This window comes from Microtus oregoni, unplaced genomic scaffold (assembly GCF_018167655.1).
Source record: "Microtus oregoni isolate MIOR12 unplaced genomic scaffold, Mior012 000050F_003, whole genome shotgun sequence".
In the NCBI taxonomy this organism is placed as follows: domain Eukaryota; kingdom Metazoa; phylum Chordata; class Mammalia; order Rodentia; family Cricetidae; genus Microtus; species Microtus oregoni.
Genome location: NW_024543227.1, coordinates 649,467 through 658,534, shown reverse-complemented (window position 1 = coordinate 658,534; position 9,068 = coordinate 649,467). Strand labels below are relative to the sequence as shown.

Here is a 9,068-nt window from a genome sequence, read left to right as displayed (position 1 = left end):
GTTTAAAAAAGGCCAGTGAAATAAACACATTTGCCCCTGAAACCAAAGCTACAGAAACACACTCTTCCACTTACCAATTCGGCAAAACAAACTAACCAATATCTCAGCATTAAACCAACCAATCCCTGAGCAGGAAAACCAGCAGATCATTGAGCATGAAACCACCCTGTACCTGTTCAGTTGGGAGCTGCCTTTCCCACTTTTGCAGGGTCAGCCACCTCCTGGACTCTTCCCTCCCAGTGAATCTCTTGAATGAGGCTTGGGTGAGACCTTCTTTGCCTAAGAAGAACAGAGAAGCAATGACTTCAACTGGAGACGAGTGGAGGAGAGGGGAGCAGAACTGGAAAAGCTTCTCCTAGCAGAGTAGAGTTGTTACTCTTCTGAGGATCTGAGCAGAGCTGTAACAACTTGGCTAGGGAAACCCTCCCCTACCAGAGCAGAGCTGTTAATTTGGGAAAAGCTTTCCCTGAAGCAGGGCTGTGAGCTTCTAAATTTAAGGTGAATTTGTGGTATTCCTTGGCTCCTGACTGCCAGGATCCCTTTCCATCTGAGCAGCAATGCTTACAATATACACACAATTTTTAAAACATTGCAGTCATTGGGTGCCGGGAAGATATCCCCAGGCTGCCTGACACCATTCTGTTCAGGCAGGTGCCACACACCCACAGGCAAGCCTGCATTGTCAAAGCCTGGGCTGGGGAAGACATTCACAGGTCGACCCGCTACTTCCAGGAAGCCATTATGGTGAGCAAAATGTGTGGTGGAGAAATGGGAGAGAAAGAGCAACAGAACTAGCTATGATAAACGGTGCAATGAAGGATGTGAAGGCAGTGAGGAACAGACTGAGGAACAACCTAAATACCTTCAAGCTCAGGAACATGGATTCAAAACAAACTTCTTACCCAGACCCAGAAAAACAAATGTAATATGTACTCTCTCATGAGTGACTTTTGGATAAAAAGCAAAGAAAAACCAGCCTACTTTCCACAACCCCAGACAACCTAGACAAGAAAGAGAGACATTGCTGGTCTACATAGGAAGGAGAAAAAGACAAGAATTCCTGAGAAAACTGGCCATGGGGGGGGGGGGTCAAAGGAGAGGAGGAAGGGGAGGGTATAGGAAGGTAGGAAAGCAGAGCTAAATGTATAGCTCAATAAAAGCAATAAAAACCAAACTTCTTAGATATAACAAACCTCTTTTTATAAGTTGAGAAGCTTGTTGTTAGGACGTCCATCAAGTGTCAGCTGTATGCTCTTCCACGTAATGGTTGATAAATGAAGACAATGCCCTGATGGGGAATACAAGTTTGAAAACCATGCACCAGATTAAGGAATCCTTGTATCTAGGATACAGAACATCTCACAGACATCATTAAGGTAAGTGCTACCTATGGCTTTTCATGTAATAGAATAGAGATGATTCTAAGTGACCAAGAGTATTGATTTCATAATAAATGTAAATGTATATGAATACATCAAGCAAAGAAAAATACTCTTCAGGTTACCTGTTAAGATAAAATCTTAACACCAAAACATGGACGCCTGGTAGTCCAATGACCCGCGGACAAAAGGGGGGTCTTGGGGGGCAGGGCGGGGACAAGTAGAACACAGGACACCATGCCAACAAGCTGAAGGTGCACGTGCTCCCTTTCGGGGGGTCCTTGAGGCCTGCCCGGTTGGCAGACACTCACCTCTCTGGGTGGGTAGCCTTAATGTAGGAGCAGAAAACTGTTCCTGAGCAAAGAACCTTTCAGAAAACGCAGGCTTTGGGGGGAGGCCGTGTGTAAGAAAGACAGCCCTGCAGAAGGAGCTGGGGGAGGGGGGTTTGTGCTCTTTTCCTGGACAATCTGCCCCTGGATAGCACACACTCACCCGTCCAGATGGAACTCCTCAGCACATAAACAGGGTCGCCTGGTAGCCCAATGATCCTAGACCAGGATGGAGGGGGGAGGACTTTGGACTTTCCACAGGGCAGGGAACACTGACTGCTCTTCAGACTGGAGAGGGAGGGGGAGAGGAGTGGGTGGAGGGGGAGAGGAGTGGGAGGAGGTAGAGGGAAATGGGAGGCAGGGAGGAGGCGGAAATTTTTTTCAATAAAAAATAAAAAATAAAATAAAATAAAACATAATTGACAGAAAAAAAGATAAAATCTTAAAATACTGACTTTTAAGCACATATCCCTTAAATGTTACACTGAACACTTAGAAATGAACAAAAAATAATAGCCAATTACAAATAAAAGGTAACCTGAGATAAAAATTCTGATATTTGAGAAATGCTTAAAAGAATATGCAATTAAGAGATATTTTTGAAACCCACAATAATTCTATGGGATCAACTTTAGTGGCAAAATGTTACTTTTTCAAGAAATATACCAATAATGTGGCATTTTTTTGAGGAATGTGATGGCTAATCTTGGTTGTCACTAAGACTACATCTGAAATCAACTAAAACTCAAGTATCTGGACTCTCCTGTGAGAGATTTTCTTGATTGGATCATGTGAGGTGAGAATATTCACCCTAATCATCATCTCTGTTGGAAGTCCACATCAAAGGACGTGGAAGAGGAAAGCTTTTATTTTTGCTTGCTCTCATTCTTATCAGCAATGTCATCTACCCTGCTTCTGAGGCATCCCTTTGTTGGAGTTAGAACCTACATTTTTGGGACTCCAATAGTGACTGAAGAAAAGTAGCAGGTCCCTAAGAATCCTCTAGATCTCCAGTGCCAAACTGGGACTGCTGAGACATCCAGTCTTGTTGACTGAACAACTACCATTTATGGCTTTTCTGCCAGACAGAGCCATTGTTGGTTTTGGGAGGCACATTCTACCAATTATATTCCTTTAGATCAGTGGTTCTCAACCTTTGAGTTTGACCCCTTTCACAGGGATCAGATAAGACTATAAATAAACACAGATATTTACATTGTGGTCCATAAAAATAGCAAAATTACAGTTATGAGTAGCAATTAAATAATTTTGTAGTCGTAGGTCACCACAATATGACAAACCGGATTAAAGGATCACAACATTGGGAAGACTGAGAACCACTGCTTTAGTGAGATCTGAGTAATGCAATGGATAAGGAAAAGCTCAGGAACAATAGTAGATTGGAACACACTGTTTTCGATGCAACAATAATCATATGGGAAATAATACATTGAAAAGATTTATGAAAGCTAATTTTCCTGTAGCTCTATGGACTTCTGAAACTTGATAGAAGACAACCTACCCACTCTCCAGATGAATATGGAACATTCGCCAACACTAACTCCACATGAGACTGTTAAATTTGTACACAAATGCATGTATGGATTAAAATGTTGCAATTTGCAGGTAGTTCAATTGGTAAAAGAAAGGCACATATACTTATGCCTGCCTGCTGAGTTCAATTCCCAAGACCCATGAGGTGGAAGGAGAGAACCAATCATCACAAACTGGTTTTGGGAGGCACATATGTATCTAGGCACTGATGCACTGAAAGGCCTCTTTCACAGCAATAGAAACCACGGCTTAGCAGAAAAGACAAAAATATTCCAAGAATGGTGACCTCTATGCATCCATTAATGTAGGAGAAGACCCAAGTTTTCCAGAAGGTCTGTAAAACAATGCAGACTAAGTAAGGATAAAAGACCCAAGTTTTCTCTCAGATATCGAATCTAGAGTTGAATTCGTTTGTGAGTGTGGCTGTGTGTGGTCATGCTTGCAGGTCATAAAACTAGAAAACAGACCATGAGGAGACGAACAGGAGCTTAAAAGAGGAAGGAAAAGAGAGGGCAGTGAAATATGTGGGCCATGAAAACAGAAGATGCAACAACTTGTAGATGAAAGCACAAAGGAAAAAAATCTATTTCTAAAACAATGTTGAGTAAACCAGGAAGCATATGAACCCAAGATACATGAAATGATTGATATAGTCAAACTTCAGAAAAGAAAAAAGAAAAAACCTTGAGATCATGTTGAAGGAATTCTGTTTCTGGTAGACAAAAAGAGAGCCACGTAATTATAATGAGGCATGCAGTCCAAGGGATAAAGCACACTATTTATTATAGTGCTGAATAAAAGCAATTATCAAACCTGAATCTCTATGTCTACATAAATTATTCTGCTGGATTATCTTGGGGATAAAAAACCATCATCAAAAGTAAACGTAATTGTTTATCAATATGAGACATGCTGCTAAAAAGGGCTAAAGGAAATTTCTAAAACAAACAAATATTAGAGGAATCAGAAATATCTGGAAGAAAGAAGAAGAATATCAATGCAGAATATGATTAAAATATATACGTTTCCTTTTCCTTTTAATATCTCTCAGTTCTGTGTGATGTTTGAAGCAAAAAGTATAAGTGATGTGATGTGGTCCTCTATAGACACAGAGTAAATGTATTGTAGATTCTGTTCTTACAATGGTGATTGTGAAGGAACTATAATTGCAGTAACATCAAATAGGGTTAGACTTGAAGGCAATCACGATATCTGAGTAGCACTAACACCGACCAGAGAGATCTGGGATAGCTGATGTAACATACTCACTTCACAGTGCCTTGATCCTTCCATCCAACTGAGATGACAAGGCATTTAGGCACATGGGATCACATTTAACCTCAAAGAGCTGCTAATGAACAGAACATGAGGTATTGTTATCATATTGAATGGTTAAGGATGGGTAAGGGAACTAACTCACCCTTAATGTCCCAACGTTCTGCTCAGTCTGGCAGACATCACAGCACACTGGGTTCTTCCTTAAAACTCCTGCTTCTGGGTTGCAAAGATTAAACCCTTTACTTTACACTAGAAGGTAGCAGAAGGGAAAAGAAAACTCATGAAGTAGAGGAAACCAGGATGAGGAAGCACATAAATCCCAGGGGATGGAATGATGGTGCCTTGTCTGTGCAGACGACATCAATGGAAGGTACACAATGATGTTTTTCCTCCTCCCAGGTCATCTCACCACCCTGGGCATATACAGTGATAACTGTGACTGCAGACACATACTGGGAATGTGAGCTTGTGCATTTCCCATTCCCGTGGCAAGAACTCCCCCTCTCTGTGTGCACTCAGGCCCCTACTTTCATGCCACAGCCTTCCATGGGCAGCACAAAGGGGGCAAGGGAAATCCGCCAACCACATAAATACACAGGTTTTGTTTTCTCTCCATTCAGGCCCTGAAAATTATTCTTTGAGGTGGGCATCATTACTTCCTTTCCACACAGGGGCTCAGAGAGCGCAATGCTTAGACCCAGGAAATTCTCCAGAGGCACCAGATGAACACTGATGCCATCTTAAATGGATTCCTCTGGCCAATATTGGGACAAATGGAGCATGGAAATAGAGAACGGCAATAGAGAGGAGAACAGTTTGGGAAAATGGGTGTTGAGCCATACTGATATAGGTCAGCACATGAGTAAAGAAATATGGAGATAAGTAAGCAGTATACTACACACCAGGTCATCATTGAAGAGGACCAGGAGAATCATAACACATAACCTATCACAGCAGTAAGTGATTAACTAACTTTCACAATATATATCCAGGGACATATCTGCACAAGCATGAGCATATACACAACACACACTAACAAATGTCAATGTAAACACACAGCTCTCACCTCGAAGGAAGAAGAGAGTTCATTCTGGAGTCAAATATATGTGAGTAAACATGAGTGAGACAGGTTTATGTTAGTACAAATTGCAAGTTACAATGTGGAAACAGTTTCATGAAGTTTTTATAATAATAGAATGAAGAAACTATAGACTCTCTTTAAGTACATGGGTGATAATATTAAGTAGACTATTATGGTAAAGCAGAGAAACCACAGCTACAGGCACTAGCTGCTATGTGATGACACGCAGTCGTTTGACTGGTAGAAACTTAAAGCTTTGATAAGGAGACATATTCTGATATTTTAAATGTCAGGTCCAACGTCATCACTTAGTAACAAGGTGTTAGGTAAGTCCAACACAGGGGGCCCAAGGAGTGGCTACTCATGGGCTCAAGAGAACACAAAGGAAATTGTAATTAGGCCCTGGGACTGCGACTTCCACCATCTCCATATCACTGCAGGTCTAAGAGTCAATCAACCAGGCTTTGCAGACCAGCCTCTGCCAAGGAATTCCTGTACACACACACACACACACACACACACACACACACACACACGACACCTCATTCTCACTCTCCTAGCTCCCTGGTGTTTACTGAGAGCTCAAGGGGTACAACCACATTACAACAGATTCATCTCTGACCACACACAGGATGGTGAGAGCTACTAAATTATGTGGTCTGAATGAGATTCCTGTGACGATGGCCATGGACTTCTCTCTGGGACATTTCTCTCATTTGTTTCAGACTGTCAATAATAACCTGTAAATGCCGATACGAAAATAGGGACATGCTGCATTACACATCAAATATAGTTTGCATCATGAAATAATCCATGCTTGCAACAAAAAATATCCTTTGTAAGTTTCATTGACACTTGTTTCCTGACAGTTTACAGAAGATTTAATAATTTGTTCACAGAAAAAACAATACGTATCAATTTGTTTAAAAAATAATAGCAGTTATAGATGAATCAAAAAGTACAAATATTTGTGCATTATCCCGACAGATAGATCCATAGTGCTGATAGGCCGAGAGATTTCCAAACATTGCTGAATTGGAGACAACCTGTCTTAATAAAGGACAACTATGTTCACGGCTCAAACAATTCATTATTAGTAAGATGTCTGTTGATTCAAAACTGAGCTACAGATTCGATGCACTAACAATAAAATAGCACTTATTCTTTTTAAAAATTGAGTGGATAACTCTAAACATTGTAGACTAAATATATAGCTTGTGTAAACCTTAGAAACAGACAAATGTTAGAGAACAGCATTGCCTGATAGGAGACCTCTGTGTGAACCTACAGTAATTGGACCAGCATGCTATTGAATCAAAGTTGGCAAGAAAAAGTCCAAAACCAACATTCCACGCTCACATCCACACATTTACAGACCACTGCCTATATCGAGTCAACATTTTTCCTGTGTCTGATGCTGGCATCAAGCTTGTGTGTAGTGCGTGTAGTGTGTGCTGAGAAGAACTGACCATACTCCTGCTGCAGCCTCCCAGGCACTGGGATTACTGGCATATGTACCATGATTGGATTATTGGAGAACTGATGTTTCACAAATAAACAAGGCAATTTGATGCATAAAGATGGCCTTTCAGGAAGCAATGCTGAGGTAAGTGTATATCCAAACCCACAAATATAAACTAGGACCTACATCGTATCATATGTGAAGACCATTCAAAATAAATTACAGATGTAAAAATATAAAAATCAGCCTATAAATGTCCAACAGAAAACAAGAAGAAAATCCCTGTCACTGGGTTCCAGGAAAAGATTTCGCAGACAAGACACCGAATAAAAACCGTAATTGAAGAACTAGAGAAGGTGGGATCTTACAATTGAAAATCTCCTGCTCTTCCAAAGACATGGATGAGAATTGAGATGATAAGTCTGAGGCTAGGAGAAAAGTTAGAAATACATATATCTGATAAAGCATTTCTATGAAACATACGGAAAACCTCATATGTCAGTCAGAAAGTAGTCATCGAGACCCGTGAAATATTTCAGGTGTGCTTTTCAAGGGGGTGTTGATAGGATTGCCCCCTTTATTGAGATTCATTAGAGATATTAAGGCCATAAGCAGTGTCTTAGGGATTCTGAGGAGAGATCAGGGCCACCTGGCAGGGCGGGCCCAAGGAAATGGAAATTAAAATGCCAGACCGGTGCCAAGCACAAAGTGTCCCACACCTGCAACCCCTTCACGAGGCAGCCAAGGCAGGAGAAACACTGAGAGTTCTGAGCCAGGGTAGGGCACAGTGAAATGCTGTCTCAAATCCAAACAAAACCGCAGATTACTAAAAAGAAAATCCTCTAACCAAGTGAGTCTTTTACCACTCATCTGAGACATGTAGGGTAATTATTGACTAGCATTTAGGCTTTCCCTCTTAAATCTCACCGGTCCTATGGGCTAGCAATCTCATGGCCTTTTCACAGAGAGGGACATGTACAGACAGGTCTGGGGAAGAAGGGGGTAGTGGAGAGGAAGGTGCTCGCTGGTCATCCAGTGGTAAATAAAGCTGGGAATAAATAGCTGAATATTAACTCATTCAAATAATATTAAAACTGTTCAAAGAGAAAACAATTGCTTTCTTTTCTGTTTGCCCAGAGATCTGACTGACTGCAACTTGGAAAGACAGCCCTGCTATCTCACTTATCTCTTACATCTCACCGATCCATGGGCGAACAATCTCAAGCACAGAGTAGGAAGTCGGGATCACAGAGTGCTCATTTGGCCTCATCTCCCTCCTGTTCACTCTCCCACAATTCCCCTCCTGGACAATGGCTCCAGCACAGCCCTGTACAGAACAGCACAGGAGGAGGCAGAATGGTCCCAAGTCTCTCTCCTTCCGGAGAAACACAGGCTGCAAACCCCGAGGTAGGAGTGGTCCTACTTGGGTCTGGAATCCCTGCATCTGCCTCCCAACCCTCAGAAAGATTCTGGTGCTCACCTCCGGGAATCCATAAGCTCAACTCAGTCCAAACACCAGGAACTGAATGCTCCTTTCCAGGACATCGTCCGGTCGCCATTTGAAAAGAGTCGCCATAATGACCCCGGTTTCTATGACAACCGCAATGCTGCCTCCCCCTTAGTAACCAGGAATGGCTCCGCCCAGCCCTCCCTTACTTCCTCTCAAAGGAAGAACTCTTCACCCTTGTTTTCACTCAAGAAAGCATACCCATTAGAGAAACTGTCCCCACTACGAATGCAGAGCTTTTCTTTTTTTTTTTTCCGCTCTGTGAACAAAGCATATCCCTAAAAGCCCGACCACATTGTACTCACCAGACCATGGTGGTATCTATGGAAATGTCGTCACAAAGATGAACATTGCTGTCACGGTGACAAACGAGCAATTTCATTCCAATAATTAACTATGCATATATGACCTCATCACGGGAATTTAAAGTCTGGGACATCTTGTACAGAAACATCCTGAAAAAGAACAGTCAAAGGTT

General features: G+C 41.8%; 2 long non-coding RNA genes across 2 annotated transcripts; both read right to left on the bottom strand.

The window, feature by feature from the left end:
* Positions 1-223: 223 nt before the first annotated feature.
* On the bottom strand, positions 224-1,931 carry LOC121436806. Its single transcript, XR_005972818.1, has 3 exons — positions 1,872-1,931; positions 1,194-1,288; positions 224-279 (listed from the first exon to the last, which is right to left on the bottom strand). It is a non-coding gene; the product is annotated as an uncharacterized LOC121436806 (long non-coding RNA).
* A 6-nt stretch (positions 1,932-1,937) lies between these two features.
* Positions 1,938-8,613, bottom strand: LOC121436789. The gene is made up of 3 exons (XR_005972794.1): positions 8,564-8,613; positions 4,683-4,789; positions 1,938-1,996 (listed from the first exon to the last, which is right to left on the bottom strand). It is a non-coding gene; the product is annotated as an uncharacterized LOC121436789 (long non-coding RNA).
* Positions 8,614-9,068: the final 455 nt, after the last annotated feature.